Source organism: Propithecus coquereli, unplaced genomic scaffold (assembly GCF_000956105.1).
Source record: "Propithecus coquereli isolate 6110/MARCELLA unplaced genomic scaffold, Pcoq_1.0 Scaffold17, whole genome shotgun sequence".
NCBI classification, from domain to species: Eukaryota; Metazoa; Chordata; class Mammalia; order Primates; family Indriidae; genus Propithecus; species Propithecus coquereli.
Window position 1 is genome coordinate 6,652,469 of NW_012141635.1, and position 16,831 is coordinate 6,669,299.

General features: G+C 39.6%; 1 protein-coding gene across 1 annotated transcript in view; it reads right to left on the bottom strand.

Moving 5' to 3' along the window:
- The window catches only part of CHST9 (carbohydrate (N-acetylgalactosamine 4-0) sulfotransferase 9), a 121,834-nt gene that overhangs the window by 25,091 nt on the left and 79,912 nt on the right, over positions 1-16,831 (bottom strand). The gene's annotated exons all lie outside the window — the stretch shown is intronic.

Genomic DNA, 16,831 nt, shown 5'->3' on the forward strand with positions numbered 1-16,831 from the left:
CGAACCCACCTTGTACTCAGTCAAAACCCCCCTAGCAGTCCTGTGCTCTCTGAGCAAGGGTGTGTATCACAATGTGGACATTTAGAATCACTCCAATGATTGGGGGAAAAGGTCAAAACCTAAATAAACTGTATTAGGCAAAGATAACAGATATTGGAGTAGAAATCAAATAAAGGTGATACCAGCAGAATGTATTAAACTTTGGCAGAGAAATGATGAAGAGATGAAAAGGACTGAAGAAAAATTTGAACAGCTATTCAAAGGTTTCCAAACGACGATGACCCGTTGAGGCATAATACTAATATTGACCTCATGTAAGCTTGAGAACTAGATAAGGAGATTTGAGGTGGCAGATGGCAGAAGTGCTACTTGTAAAAACTTTTCTCCTACCTGTGAAGTGATGAAAACATTATAATACTTTGCTGTTATGCTACTGACAGAGATTGAAGTACAAACTAACCGTTCCATAAATGGCATCTTGGTCAGAATGGGAAAAACTCAGTAAGTATGAAAGGCAACAGAGGGACATAAAAAATAAGGATTCTAAGATAATAAACTTCAGTCATTCTGAAAATAGTCTGAAAGTGGTCAATGTCATATACATCTTAAATAGAAGGAAAAAAAATCTTTAATATTAGTAAATAAATAACAACAACAAAATACCAGAAAAGAAAGAAGAAATTTTGTGGCACCACTGTTATTGTGCATTTGTGAACACTTCGGTGTATTACATATACTTCATTAAACACATCCTCTTTAAAAATATAAACTTTAATTTTTATTGAGATAATTGTACAGTCACATGCAGTTGTAAGAAATAATATATAGAGATTCCTGTATCCTTTGCCCAGTTTCCCCCAGTGGTAACATCTTGAAAAACTATGTTACAATATTACAAACAGGATGTTGATATTACTACAGTTAAAGAACATTCCTGTTACCATAAGGGTCCCTCCTATTGCCCCTTAGAGGCAAATCACTTCCCTCCCACCCCAATGCCCTCCTTAACTCCTGGCAACCACTAATCTGTTCTGTCATTTTATCATTTGAAGAATGATACATAAATGAAATCATACAGTATATGACCTTCGGGGACTGGCTTTTTTACTAAACATAGTTCTCTGGAGATTCATTGAGGTTGCTGTGTGTTTCAATAGTTGGTTCCTTTTTATTGCTGAGTAGTATTCTACGATGTGGATGTACCAAAGTTTGTTTAGCCATTCACCCGGTGAAGGATATCTCCGTAGTTTCTAGGTTTTGGCTATTTTGAATAAAGCTATAAACATGTGTTTACAGGTTTTTATGTGAACATAAGCCTTCATTTCTCTGGAATAAATGCCCAAGAGTGAAATTGCTGGGTTGTATGGTAGTTGCACGTTTAGTCGTTTAAGAAACTACCAAACTGTTTTCAAAGAAGATGTAATTAAGTGAAACTTAGCAATTAATCGACAAACAATAACTATATTTTAAAATTGTACTAAATATTCAGTACCCAGCTAGTTGCCATATAGGATACAATAAAAACATAATGAGCAAGGAAAACAGGATGGCAGCATTCAGAGTGGGCTATTTGATCACACTATCATCAGGAAATGCCTGGGGCCAATCTTGGTAATGACCCCTTCTTCATTTTTTAAGGGCAAAGCTCCATCAGATGCTCTTGATATGTTTTAATTTTAGATTTCTTTTGTCAGAATATATGCAGAGTGTTTAAAGAAGAGGCAATGTGATTTGTGGGAAAAGCTCAGCCTTTTAAGTTAGACAAATCACCAGTATTCAAATTTTGGCTCCCCAGAGAAGTGACATTTGAATTGAAATCTGAAAGGTAATAAAGTTGGCCAAGAAGAGGGGGAAGAACATTCAGGTAGAAGGAGGAGCATGTGCAAAGGCCCTGTGACAGGAGGAAACATGGTGGGTCCAAGGCTCAGAAATGGAGCCAGCATGGCGGGAATGGAGTGGTGAGGAGGACGGTGTGTGGGAGAGGCTGCACAGGCAGGCAGGAAACACACAGTCTTACTTACCTAGCCCAGGTAGACCATTTTTGGGAGATTTATGATAATCTCAAGAGGAGCAGGAAGTTGGCCATTAAGAGGATTGAGGCCAGGGTGTGGGTGGGGCATTAGAATGACCTATACAGATTTGCACTTTTAAAAGACTGCTTTGCTCTGGTTAACTAGAGAATAGACTGGACAGGCTGTCAGGGCAGCAGTAGCACTACAAAACCTTCATTTTCTTTCTTTAGGGACCAAAGGAAATGCGGACAAATTCAAGAGAAAAATAAGAGCCCAAACAGTCAAATATCTATACCCTAATAACGTAGCAGCCCACTGAACTCCAGAAAATGGACTAGAGGACAGCCTGCTATCTAATGACAGCTCTGCCAATGACTAGATGTTTGATTTGGGGTTCACCCACCTAAAAGGAAGAGTTAATAATATCCACTCTTTCCCAGATTTGTGAGGACTTTGTAGGCAAAGGGTGGGAGAGAGGCATTCCAGGTGGCTGGGGCAAGACGAGTAATGTCTCAGAGGCAGGCAAGAGGGTTGTGTTCGATGAATCGTGAGAAGTTCTGAGGGGCTTATGTCCTACAAGCATGGACTCTAGAAGGTGGGGGGTACAGGATGTGGAAGGAGGGCAAGCACCCAGCTTTGGGAGGTTGTTGACTTGGGCTGAGGTTGGGGGTTTTGCAGGCAGTGGGAGGCCAGAAAAAGTCTTTCAAAAGGCGATGAGGTGACCAAAGCAATTCTTGAGCAAGATAAGTTGAAGGGGTAGGGAAGGCGGGTGCCAAAGAGAGCACTGAGCATGTGTAGTGCCCAGCCAGGAAGGATGAGGGTGTGAGCCTAGACAGAGAGAGCAGGAAGGGAAGGATGCCTGGAGCAGGTGGCATTTCTTTTTCTTTCTTTCTTTTTATTTTAAGAGACAGGATCTTGCTCTTTTGCCCAGGCTGGAGTACAGTGGCACAGTCATAGCTCACTGCAGCCTCGAACTCCTGGGCTCGGGAGATCTTCCTGCCTCAGCCTCCCAAGTCACTAAGACCACAGGCATACACCACCACAACACGTTAATTTTCAAATTTTTGTAGAGATGGGTCTCACTACGTTGCCCAGGCTGGTCTCATACTTCTGTCCTCAAGCACTCCTTCCCCCTTGGTTTCCAAAGTGATGGGATTATAGGAGTGAGCCACTGTGCCTGGCCACAGGTGGCATTTTTTACATAGGTTCTGGGGATTGATGGGATATGGGAAGTTCAGGAGCAAAAAGCAAGGACAACCCTCAGGTTTTTAACTAGGGACACTTGTAAATGATGACACTATTAAAGATACAACAGGAGAAGGAACAGAATTTGAGGGGAAGTTATCACATGAGGCTTGTGCCTGTAAGTAAAATGAAGATATCTGTAGGTTACAGAAGCTGACAGGCAGTTATGGTGGACAGAAAATGTCCACATCCTAATCACTGGAACCTGTGAAGATGATACCCTACATGACAAAGGCACATGGCAGATGTGATTCAGTTAAGGATCTGGAGGTGGGAAGATTATCTTGGAGAAAGCTGGATGTGTCCAGTGTCATCATAAGGATTCTTGTAATAGAGGGGCAGCAGAGCCAACGGCAGAGAGAAGGCAACGTGACAATGGCAGCAGAGGCCAGAGTGATGCTGTTGCTAGGAGTGGCTGTGAGCCCAGCACCATGAGCAGCCGCTAGAAGCCGGAATGGGGGAGGAAATGGACTTTCCCCCTAGAGCCTGCAGAAGGAAGACAGCCTTGCCAGCACCTCGATTCTAGCCCAGCGAGACCTGGCTGAACTTCTGACTTCCAGAACTATAAGATCCACAAATTTGTGTTGTTTTAAGCCCCTAAACTTGTGCAATAGCAAACTAACTCAAACAAGCTCTCATGCTCTTTTCTGGCTGTTCTTCAAGGGGCAGGGAGGAAAGCACAGCGCTGCCGCGTCACCGCTCTGTACAGGGCCCTGTGCAACGTGCTTCACAGACATTACAACCCTGCCAAGTAGAGATTATTACTTACTTATTTATTTATTTTAGATTAGGTGACCAGGGCTCAAATTTGACAAGGTTGTTGTAGCGGTAGGTTAAGTGGACCGTAGAAATAGCTACCCTAGAATCCTTAAAATTTAATCTCATTATGTCATCAAAAATTGGAACAGAATAAACTGCAGAAGGAGGTTGTGGACATTGTTGGCTCATCTTACGATGACAGTGCTGTTGAGACACTGCTGTCCATTCATGAGCCTTGGGAATGGAACTTGTAGGAACATCCCAGCCCACTCTTGCCAACATTGGAGGGGACCTATCTCTTTAAGATTTATAATCCTAGGACAACTGCCTCAAATTCCCCAAACTCTGCAGTGAGACTCACTGATCCTTCTCGTAGTAAGTAAGTAGTTTGATTAATCATCTCAAACTGACTAAAACTCCAGGGGAAGTTCTTTTGCTGCCTAAACAGTTTAAAACAGTGGTTCTTAACCTCTTTCAGGTAACAGGCCCCTTTGAGAATCTAAGAGCAGCTATGAATCTGCTCTTCAGAAAAATGCTAACACACAGAAAAACGGGAAAATGGCAGGAGGCTAACAGACCTTCTGCAGCCATGCACAGTTTTGCAAGAATCTGAAGTTTAAAGTTTATTTTGAATGGTAGGCCCTAACGTGAAATAATTTCTCAGATTCCAGCTCCTCTGGATAACTTTGGAGTCCCTCAACACTACAGATTCATTGTATTTATTTGTTTTTTTCAGGAAAAAAAACACTACAGACTCATTAGTGGTCCGGCCATTTCCTCTAACTTCATGAACTCAAGGTATAAGTCCAATGTCTTATAGAACGGTATATTCATTTCAAAAAATGTAATACCTCCACTGTGTCAGATACCTTCTAAATGCTGGGTATGCAAAGATGAATACAGCAGGGTGCCCACCCTTAAGGTCAGGGTCAAGTGGAAGAGAGAGATAAGTAGAGATAAATTGTAACACCTCCTGAGAAGTGTCCTCTATTAAAAGAGTTAGGAATGACAGGCTGTGGGCACACAGGGAGGGCATGACCAATGTGATTGGTCTTGGGGAACAAACATTTTTCTGGGAGGTATGCTGCCATTAGGCACAGTTATACTCCCTTTTAACTTTGCGGAAATATGTCATGAACACCAGGGGTACACAATTTTAATTGATTTATTATTAATCTTTTACTTAATGACGTTCAGGAATATCTTTTGGATATAGGCATGTTTGAGCAAATGCTTAGCGATATGGTGAATACAAGAACTTATAAAGAAGTTCAGAGACAGGACTTTTGCCTTGGGAGGTAGGAATCAGAATAATAGAAAGTGGAACTTGAATTAGACCTTCAAAAATGGATAGAATTTGGAGAGAATCATGAAAATGACTACTCTGACTAGAAGAGAGGGTTTAACGGGTGATAGCATCACCCAGATAGGTTTGGGTGACCTGAAAACAAGCCAGTTGTTTTATGTATGAAGCAGTAGGCAAGTTGGGGGCAATTGTGGTTTCCTCAGCAGAGGTGGAACATGAAGGAAGATGAAACTGGGGAATAAATTGGACAGAGTAGGGAGAGAAATAGGAGAATTTGTAGAAGGCACTGGTGGGGTACATAAAAAAGGGGATGGATTGGGGCCTAGACTAGGGGGTAGAAATGGGAAGGATGATAAAGAGGAAAATAAGAGAAAGCAGTTGAAGAAATGTTTGAGAGAAATTGGTAACAAATGGATTTAGGGAAAAAAGTTTAGAAAAAGTCATATCTGGCTTTATTTATTCACTTACTCAACAAATGCTGTTTGATCAGCTACCAGGTGTCATATATGGGTACTAAGGTCTGGGGACCCAACTATGAACAAGGCAGTTGATCCTAAACAGTTTGCCCCCTGTGCCCAAAGAGCTGGCTGGCTCTATTCCCTCCTTTTCCATGGCATTGTCTATTTCTGCATCATAACCTGCATTTAGCATGATCCTTGCTGTGGGGACACTCAAACTGTTTTGGAGGTGCCACATGCGAAGTCTTGAAACAGGGCAAGGAAAGGAGGTGAGATTATGAATCAATTCTTCTTTCCTGGGGTGCAATATGCCTATTATTTATCTGAGTGTGTCATTTGATATTCTGTAACTGTGGTGTTCTGGAATATCACATCCTCCCTCTCCCCACCCCTCACTATTCCACATCAAAGAGTATTTTAAGAAGGAACCTGAGAATCTGGGGAAGAGGACCAGTATGGTGATCTGAAATGGGGCATATTTGCTAATTTGGTGAAGTGGAGCCCTGTCTTTACCTGCAAAGGGGCACAGAACTGCAGCCATTGCTTATGAAAAGGAACAGGGACCAGGAAATGGCGCAAGGGGGCCAATAATGGTGTCTGGAGGAGGGTCAAAGAAGTCCATGGGCAGTAGGACAGTGTCTCAGCATCTTCAGGATGTATCTATAATTCATGCCATTCTGTCCACAGCCACTACCTTGTTAAGCCTGTCAGTGTATCTCCCCTGGATCACAACTTTAGCCTTCTGGGGTCTCGCTGCTTCCACTCCAGCTGTCTCCAAACTCCTTACTCCATCTGGCATGCCCTGCACCCTCTGCTCCTTACCTAGATGTCCACCCAGCCTTGCTGTCTGTTTCCCCTCTCTTTCTACCTTCCATCTACTCTGTCTTATGTTCACTGGTCCTTTTTGGCCTCTGGTCCTTTGCACATGCTATTGTCTCTCCAACTATGCAGTGCTGGCTCTTTCATATTTTTTGAAGTCTCTATTTAATATTAAGACCATGTTCTTCCCTGGTCACCCAGTTTCTTCTTGTGATTCTTGACCTCAGCTCATTATTTGTTTCTCTCCTAGCACTTATCACAGCCTGCAATTATTTTATTTGTAGGTTTGCTTACTTCTTTGCTTACCTCCTATTCTATAATGTAAGCTCCTTGAGGTCAGGGATTATGTCATGTCAAAGGTCCCTTTTCTTTTTCCTATTTTATACAACATCTATAGTATCACAGTTCTGTACTAGGAACACAGTAAGTGTTCTGAATGGTGGGAATTGAGGTGAAGGATTGAGAGTTAATTCTAGATAACTTAGAAAGTCATGATCTGCACTTTTCCTTAAGATCAATAATATTATAACTGTCCTTTTAGGTTTGAATTTACCCAAATTTCCACCATTTTCTTTTACTAAACTACTCTTTACTAACATAAGGTTTCTTGGCATAGCTACCATGAGTAAATACATAGGCTTCTTTTTAATTGCATTTTGCAGTATGTGTAACTAGGACGCCTTTGGTGGTGATAGGGAGGGCAGCACTCATACAGCCTGCACCTGAGAGCCCAAGTGATGGAGAAGGGCCCAAGCCACAAACCTGGGCTGTGTCTTGGGACGACAAGACAGGTTGGATATAAGTGTCCTTCGCACAAGGTCAGAGGGCTCCCAGCATTCAGGGCTTCTGTCCAAATGTGGAAGAGGCAGATGACTACTGGTGATACAAGTGGCAAGGAACATATCCATGCTTTGGAGGGACTTGGGTACCAGGTCATGTACAGCTCAGGCAATGAGGTAGAAGCTCAGTTGCTGAGAAACTGAGGGATAAGAGAGAGGCTGATTCAGAAGGTAGCAAGGTAGTGCTCCAGTGACTGAGGTCAGGCAGTCAGTTGAGGATCAGGGGAACTCAGGAACCAGATAGCTCATTTCCATGAATTACAGCAATTTAAATATGAGAAAAAAAACTCTTCCCTTGAGCTATTAAAACTCTAATAAATTAAAGCATTTAATTATATTATTATTTATTTTGTAGCCCTAATGATTGTGATTGCTGCTAATGATAATGTTTTACTCCTGCTCATGGATGGGCTCAACCTGGTGGAGATGTAAATGTTCTCTGGCCCATGCAAGAAAAAAAGAAGGGAATCCCACTTAAGGGAAAAAAAAACCTAAGTCATTCCCAAATTTATTCAAATGATATTAGAAAAGGGGGAATGGAATTTAGGGGGATAAATTTTAACTATATAAGCCTTTGCTAATAAAAGATGAAGGAGTATAGGGTTTAACATCTTTTAATTATTTTTTTTTCTAGCATCTTGAATATACAATGTTTGAAATCTCTGGTTGGATCAACATTATTTTGCTCAGAGGTTTGTGGACTTTGCATACTGATTCTTTCCTGTTTCCAAGTACATTTGCTTTTAGGCTATTTTTATTCACTTTAAAGGAATTTTAATAACTTTCTGTTGACAGCATGGACAGCTGGTCTTGAGAATTAAAGAAAATTCACTTGCTGACTGAGGAAGGAAGTGACATCAATGAGCTTCTAAAGTCAGCCCAGGGGGGGAAATTGGCTGGTGAGAGAGTAGCCTTTCATTGCACTGTATTTATCGAGCAGTGCCTTGAGATGCAAATTGCTGTATCAATCAAACCTGTGGTGCCTACCGCCAACCAACTCAGTGCAAACTGAAGGAACAATGCCCCCAAACACTGAGAACGAAAAGGATGAGGGGTGCAGGAACCCAGGGGCTAAGTGAACTAGGAGCAGAGCTCAGAATGCTCTCTCCCTGATCTGATGCTTCATTCCCTGTCAAGCCCCAATTTCTTTGTCTAGAAAATGAGTTTGATGTAAACTGTTGGTTGAAGTCAGTCTGTTTCTGTGACAAATAGCTAAGAAGACCAGGTGCTAATATAGACAGTACAGACATGTTATCTCGGCACTTTTGATCCAGAGAGAGCTATCATCAATTGCTTTTTATCCCCTACTGACAGCTATTAGAAACAGGGATTTTTAGGTATTATATATAGCTACTACTTTGATCCCTTATTTTTTAAAATCTGTATTCATGGTTTATAACTCTACTGCAGAAAAAGCCAGCCATCAAATCTGGACTTTAAATAATAATGACAATAGTAATAGCAATTATCATTGTCATAATAATAAATGGCTTAATTCTCACCACCATCAGAGAATTTCCCTTGGGAGCTGCAGTTTTCCATTTTTCAAAGATAGCTGTGGTGCAAGTGGATTGTGCGTGTCTGTGTGGGGTTGTGTCGTGTGGGCATGCATGTGTGTACACTCCCACACCTGTTTGAGAGAGGCAGAAAAGTACCTGGCTACATTTTATGGTTATGAGGTGAAAAATTAAATTGGTGATTATTTATTTCTTCATTCATTCCAAAAGTGTGTGAGTTGGCTACAGTGATGGTTCAATAGCAGTTAAATAATTAAAGTTTGAGTTAACAATGTGGAATCACAGGAATTACTTTAGTCCAAGAAATAGATGCATTAATGCTGGCCTAGAAACATATTTGGAGCTTGGAACTTTCAATTCAAGCTTTAAGCTTTTATGAGCTTAAATACATAACTTGAACCCACCAAAAAACATTGCTTAAGTAAAGAAAGGTAGAGATGAGCTCTCACCTGCCATAGTCTTCGAGCCAAAGATGTTTCAGATTGCCCCCAAACCTGAAGATGCTTTGACTTCAGCAAAACTTGTTAATTTGATCCTACAACTATATTTTAATGCATGTCTATTCTGGACAAGGTAATATCTTAGGTTCTCTAGGGGTACAGAAGTAAAGCAGAGGAAACAAGATGAGCTCACACATACAAAAATAACAACACCAAATCATGGAGCTGTAAGATATTTATTAGTAAATTGCAAATTCAGATGTAAATTGTATTTAAATTGTTGAAGGAATCTGCTATCATTTGAATGTCCCCTCCAAAACTCATACTGAAACTTAGCTGTCAGTGTAACAGTATTAAGAAGTGGGGCCTTTAAGAAGCGATTAGATCACCTCTTCAATTAATCCCATTATCATTGAAATGGGTTCCCGATAAAAAGGATGAGACCAGCCGAGTTTCCTCTCTCTGTTGCATGCACTCACTTCTGCCCTCTGCCATGGGATGACCCTTGATAGACACCGGACCCATGCTCTTGGACTTTCCAGCCTCCAGAACTGTGAGAAATATATGTTTTTCCTTTATAAATTATCCAGTCTGTGGTATTCTGTATAGCAGCAGAAGATGGACGAAGACACAGTCACTTTCTGACTTTTCTAATCTTGACTTTGCCACTATCAGGCTATATGATATTTGGCAAATTACTTTACCTCTCTGGTGTTTGCTTTGTCTTTAGTGCATAACGATGAAGTTGTAAATACTAAATTTGCTTCTAGTTGCTGACGTTTTTTGACCCTAAAATGAATGAAGGGGATTGAAAATTTCCCGTAGGATTGGCACAAATAAAAAAGAGAGGAAGAGGTCATGTTTGGTTTGGGAACCTGGGGAGGCTTCCTAGAAGTGACAGCATTTTATCCGGCACATTAATATTCCATATTAACAGAAGCAGATTAGAACTGTATTTTACTCAGAAGGAAGAGCATGAGCAAATACACAAAACCAGGAAATGAGTGTCTAAGGAATGGTAAATAGTCCTGTTGGACTTAAATGTGGTCTGTATATTAACAAGTAATAAGAGATAAAGCCACAAGTGTATCATGGACCAATATCATAGAAGACTCTAAATACTTAAGGAAAGATGTTTGACGTGTATCCGGTAAGGGAGTCCTTGAATACTTTGAGCCAGGGAGTGATCCAAATGGTGTTTTAGGAGGGTCCATCTAACAATGCCTTTGCTTGAGGATGGGGGGTCCTGGTAGGGAGATGGAAGAGTATGAATGTGAGACACACTTTGTGAGCAGAATGGACTTGACAAGGCTGATGGAAGAAATAGTGGGACAGAAAAAAATAAAGGAAGAACAAGGTTTTAAGCTTGGTTACCTGGGAGAAGAAGCTCTTAATGCAAAGATGGGAATAAGGAAATAGGTCCAATTTAAAGAAGTAAACCTGGTGAATAACAGGTTGGGCGGTGAATAACAGGTATGGCGGTGGGATGATAAGCTCCATCCAGCAGTTGTTCAGTTTAACATCCTGGAGGCAGAAATAGAGCTCTGGAAAAAGTCAGAGGTAAGTATCAGGCAATCTTCTGCAGAGAGATGATAGGGGAGATGATAGCATAGAAGTATCTCAAGTTGAAATATAAAAAGGGAAATAAATATTAAGATTAGAACTTTGGAAAACAGTTGTATTTTATTTATATTTGAATAATTTGATGACATCTTAGATAATGGAACGCAAATTTTACATCATCCATGTTGAATAAGGAAAGACACCTTGTCTAAGCTACCACAAGGATTTACTCTCAGGAACCAGCAAATGTGAAGTTTGGTGTGACAGCTTAAGTTCTCACTGGTCGTGGAGTTAAAAGGCAATTGCAAGATTTAGCAGAAGAGAATTAGGCCGATTTTCTTATTTTATAAACTGAGGCTGATGAATGTCTGGAACTTACGTGAGAAAAACAACCCAGTTAAGGGCAGAGCTGAGTCTGGAACATGGGTTCCTGCAATCGTCAAGACGGGGGACCAAGCAGTCAGCATGTCTGGGTTCGAATCCCATTTTCCCTCCTCCCTGTCTGGATGGCCTTGGACAAGTAACAATTCCTCACCTTCCTCATCTGTGAAATAAGGCTAACAAACAAACTTATAGAATCATTTCTAATGATTCAAAAAGTTCACATATGTAAAGGGCTTACTAGTATCTGGCATCAGTAATGGTTCTTGGTCTAGTTCTCTTTCCCTTATATCACGGAATGCCCAAACTAAAGATAACAAAACCCAAATTGTTTAAAATCCAGAGGGATGCCAATTCTGAGTGTGGTTAAGAGGATGAGAACAAATTTCAAGACAGCAATGTATGCTATTCTGGAATGACCAGGGAGTATAGAAGAGAACTAGAAATAATAATATATATTTTTAATGTCAAAAAATTAAAAAATACAAATTTGAAATGATTAACAAATAGTCAAGAACTTTAGCTTAGTCAGATTAAAAAAAAAATGAAAATACTTGGAATCCTATTTTTACCTTAAGGTATATAGACAGACATTACCTTAAGGTATATACACAGACATTAATCCAAATTCTGTTCTTGGTCTCCATTCCCCAGACTGGCAAGCTGCACAGGAGAAAGAATCCTCCATCACTGAGTGGGGGAAACCACCTGACACAAAGGCAGCCAGAACTTCAAGGGAGAACTACTGGGCTAGCGCCTCCCTAGTGAACCAGCTCCAATTCTCATGCAAAACAAGCCTAGAGAAGAAAGGTGCCTACAGTTTTTTGTTCTACCTTTTATACTTCTCAGGGAGAATATGGCACCTAGCCATATTAATTCATTTTCTTTCCTTTGTATCCATTACACTCTCCCAAACTCTTGAGTTTTATTAATTTCTTATTAAGTTTGCAGATCCCATGTACTCTAAGCTTCTAATTATCTCTAGTGAACACTCAAAGCCTTAGTATACAGTCAAGGAAACTAGATCACACAATCAGTGATAGACTTTGGAGCTCATGATCACCTATAGCAGAATCTATATTCTTACTAAAAGTCAGTTTCCCACTGCTCCCTGTTTTTATCTTTAGAAAGTGATGAGAAATTCTATTCTAGCTCTTGTCCCATTTTTTTTAATCAAATTGATTTTTAAAATGGAGTGACATTTTTTCCCCTGAAAATTCAAGCAAGATTTTTTTCTAGAAATAAACAAACAAAAACCCCCCAAAACCAAAAAACCCCAAACATCTAAATGGGACAGCTGTTTTTACTTCTTGCCTAAATTGCTAACTTTTAGAGTACTAGGTACTACAGACAGTAAATATGGATGTTTTTTCAATTATCTCTTTTCCATACATCAACAGTCATCCACTTAAGGCTAGAACCAGCTGAGAGGATTGTTCATGCACAGCGATAATTGGTTTCCCAGCTCTTTCTACATGATATAAATATACCTCCAGAGAGTTTGTTTGGATAGTGTAGATTAAGGTTCTGTAGAGAAAAATCAAAGGCTGTGCCTTTTTCAACAGTCCCTCTATATTAGTGGGTAACCCTATGGCATGTAGGGGGTTGTGGTTCAGGCGCCGGACACCAAATGTAAACAGACAGCTCTTAGGTGGCTCCATGTGGCACCATTTTCCCAAGATCAATCCATGAGATATTTTCCTGTACAATCCCAACAGCAGAGGGTAGACTTATAATTTTGATACTTTTATATAATCTTTCTATTTTTTTGCATATTTTTTGGCATTTGGAGCTTTTTTCCACTTGTTTGCTTGTTTTACATTTCAGAAGTCCTAAGTGTAATTCTAATTCCCTTTGGGGGTGGGGGTAGGATGGTTGGGGGTTGGAGGGTATCATAAAATCAATTCTGTAGTGGGACTCTGTTAATATTTAGCTTTTTTTTTAAACAGCCCCAAAAGGGTAGAAATGACAAAGTTGAACATGATCTATGGTTTTACCATAGAGAATTCTTCTTTAACCAAATTCATATTTATTTTACATCATTAATATTAATTAGGGGGAAATCAGTTTATATTCATTGGCATCAAGGTTGATTCCTAGCTTCTTGCTTTTTATAAATAAAGATTTTTATTTTTTGAAGCTCACTGTTATTTTATTTTCTAGGAAAACGTGTTGACTATTCTGATTTGCAATGGTGACAGAATAATTTTCTTTCATTTTTTTTTTCCTTCTATTTGGGAAATATATACCTTTGATAAAATTTGATTATTGCTATGAAAGTAATAACTTGAAGAAGTAACCTAAACCCATGAAGTACTAAACTATTCTATACACGAATTGTTATATGATTTTCTATGTTAAAATCTCTAATTCTTATTTTTTTCCTCAAAAGAACAGAGAACATACACCTTTGGAATTTTATGTTATAGGCAAATAATACTAATTTCACAAGAGTGCTATAATGAATGCTTACCTCACTGCAATTCTCATTACATTTAAATACATCCAAGAATTCAAGATAGTGATTTATCTCCTTTCACTGCATTGCTCAAGTCATCTTTCTCTCTTAAGCAAGTTAGGGTTAATATTTTTTTGGTAGTTTGAATCACCAAATCATGATCTTAACTAGAAAATCCTTTCTCCTTGACTTGATTAAATTAAATTTACTACTTATATAAAAATTTTCTTTTTCCTCTGCTAGAAAATCTTTGCTATGTAAAAAACTAGTCATAAGAACATGATGCTGGTTCAAATAACCAGATACATTGTGCTTCCTCTGTAAAAATAACGACTCGGGAAGGGTCCCTTTCAGAAGGCAGACTATGAAGACCCTTTTTAATTTTAAATGGATATCTAAGCTTTCTTCCACACAAATCAGGGCATATATGGCATCTAGATCAGTTTTATTGATTAGCTGTTCAGCAGTGATTATAAAAAGTGTATTCAATGTTCTTCATTCAAAGCAATGTAGAACTTAGAAATCTATAAAAATCTCACTGCAGCAGTTGTGTTGAGATGATTTTCAGAAGGACCGGGGTAGAGGCAGAGAGCAAGCTAGAAGACCACCTGAGTGTTCTCCAGGACCACTGAGGAGGCCCTATGAGAGGGCAAGTGGTGTTAGGATGTAGAGGACAGACCCATTCCAGAGATATGCAGGAGGTAAAACTGGCTGCTTGATGGGTAAGTAAAACGAAGGAATCATGACAACTAGCAGGTTGGAAGTTTGATATCTACCTGGATGGTGGTGCCATCCAAGGAGTAGTTCTAGAAGGTTAGTTAGGGGGTTCTATTTTATTCATGGTTTTAATACCTGCAGGACATCTAAGATGGAAATGTTGAGCAGGCAGATGAATACATGAGTCTGAAGCTCCAGGGAACCATGTGGACTACGAATGTAGGCACAGAAGTTATCAGAGAGCTGTTGTTAATTGAGATGGACAATGAATAATATTCCTCAGGGAGAATGGATAAGGTGAGAAGAAATAGAACTGAGGTGTGATCAGAGAAAGCGGAGTTCAGGAAGATGAAGGAGAAGAGTGTCCAGAAGGATAGGAAATTTACCAAGGGTGTGGTGTCATGAGTATCAAGGAAATGAAGAAGTGGGGAGGGATCCACTCTTACAGTGCTGGGAGTAGAAGCGCAACCCCTTAGGAGGGGAATTTGTCAATATCCAGTAAAATTACTTATGAACAAATCTGCCCTTTGACTGCTATTTCTAGTTTACCCTGAAGATACACCTCCATGATATAAAAACAAAAATATGCCCATGGTTATTCATTACAGAATTGCAAGTAATAACGAAAGACTAGAGACAAACCATTAGAAAAAGCTATAAATACATCCACTCAGTGGAGGGCTAGAGTATTTAGTTATAAAAAAAAGAGTAAGGCTAATCTCACTGAGATAAGGATATGTATATGTCTATATGGCTATGTTTGTAATAAGAAGAGAGAGAGGTTATTTATGGGGAAGTGTACAAGTGGACAGAGTGGACAGGATCTTGTTTGTGATACTTCTCTGAGGATACCTTTGTATAATTGTAAATATTTTACATAGTTCAAAATATAAAATTAAATGAAAAGGTAAATTCTAAAATTGAACACAAACAGAAACAATTGAATCTAACTTTCTAATAAATTGATAAGAAAACAATACCCCCCAAAATTTTCAAGTAACTGTGAACACAGTGCTTTATTTATCTTTATGGTTTATATTCGAAGAAAAAAAAGTACTGTAAAGAAATTGTAACATCACTCAGTAGATTTATTGTTAGTAGTAATATGGGCATTATAATTTTGCAACCATTGTAAGTATATTGTAGGATAAAGGAAATAATTAAATATAGTAATATTATTAGAAAATAAAATTTTCAGTGTAAGAGAAAAGAGAAGTGACAAAAACAGAGGAATTCTGAATATCAGTTGAAAATATTAAGATGAAGTCAGCATTTAGAAAAACAAACACCCTAGTAGCAGTGAGTATACCTAACATCCAGATTTGACAGTCGCACCCATCATCATGGAGGTGTAATTTCTCCATTTTTCTAGGCAGGTGATGTGAAAATACCAGGGTGCAAGTGGCTCGGTGACCCTGAAGAAGGGGAGCTCTGATGATGGACCGTGGAGGCCCGGGCCAGACTGAGGAGGAAGGTGGCCAGAGACAGAGGGAATGCAGGACTGGCTGGATAAAAGGCCCAGAGATACCTACGAGGTCAAAGAACAGTTAGATGCCTGAGAAATGCCCAGAGAAGAATAATGGTCAGATGTGGTCAGAGACTGGAATCTCTGAGCTGCTGATTTTGGAAATAGAGCGATTCCAGGTGAGGATCATGTTGTGGCTGTGAGAGCTGGTGGCTGCAGGGGAGCAGAAAGCTCATAGTTGTAATGAATTTTCCCCAGAACGATAGATCGTTAGAGTTACACAACTGTAGCATTTACTCCAATTTCTACCAGAAGAAGTTTGAAGGAATTTCTGTCAGTGAGGGTTCTGAGTTTGGTTTACTGCCATTTCTATAAAACTGCCTTACTCAGATTCCAATCGCCTTACTCAATTTCTGTTTATCCAACAAAAAGGCCTAAGAAAGAGCCAAAAATGAAGCATGAATTCCCCTTCCGGGACTTATTCTAAGGAAATCTGGAGGGTTGTACGCAAAGCTGAGCCTGCATGTGTCCTCCAGGCTGTGTAAACGCAAACCTGGGAACAACCTACGAGGCTGTCAGCAGAGGACTGGCTAGAGAAGTCACAGCAGAATCGTCCCGTGTGACTTATGTAGCCAGTCCAAAATGATGACATAGACATATTTAATGAAAAATTAAGTTACAAAACAGTATGAATATCATGTACTTATTTTTATGAAAATGTATATTTTTTAATGGAAAACATTATGACTCTCCATATGTTGGATTCATGGGTGATTTTTTCCCTGTTTCTTTGTACTTCCTAGTTTTCTACAATGAGTTGTGTTTTGTGTATAATAAAGTTCAAATTTCAAA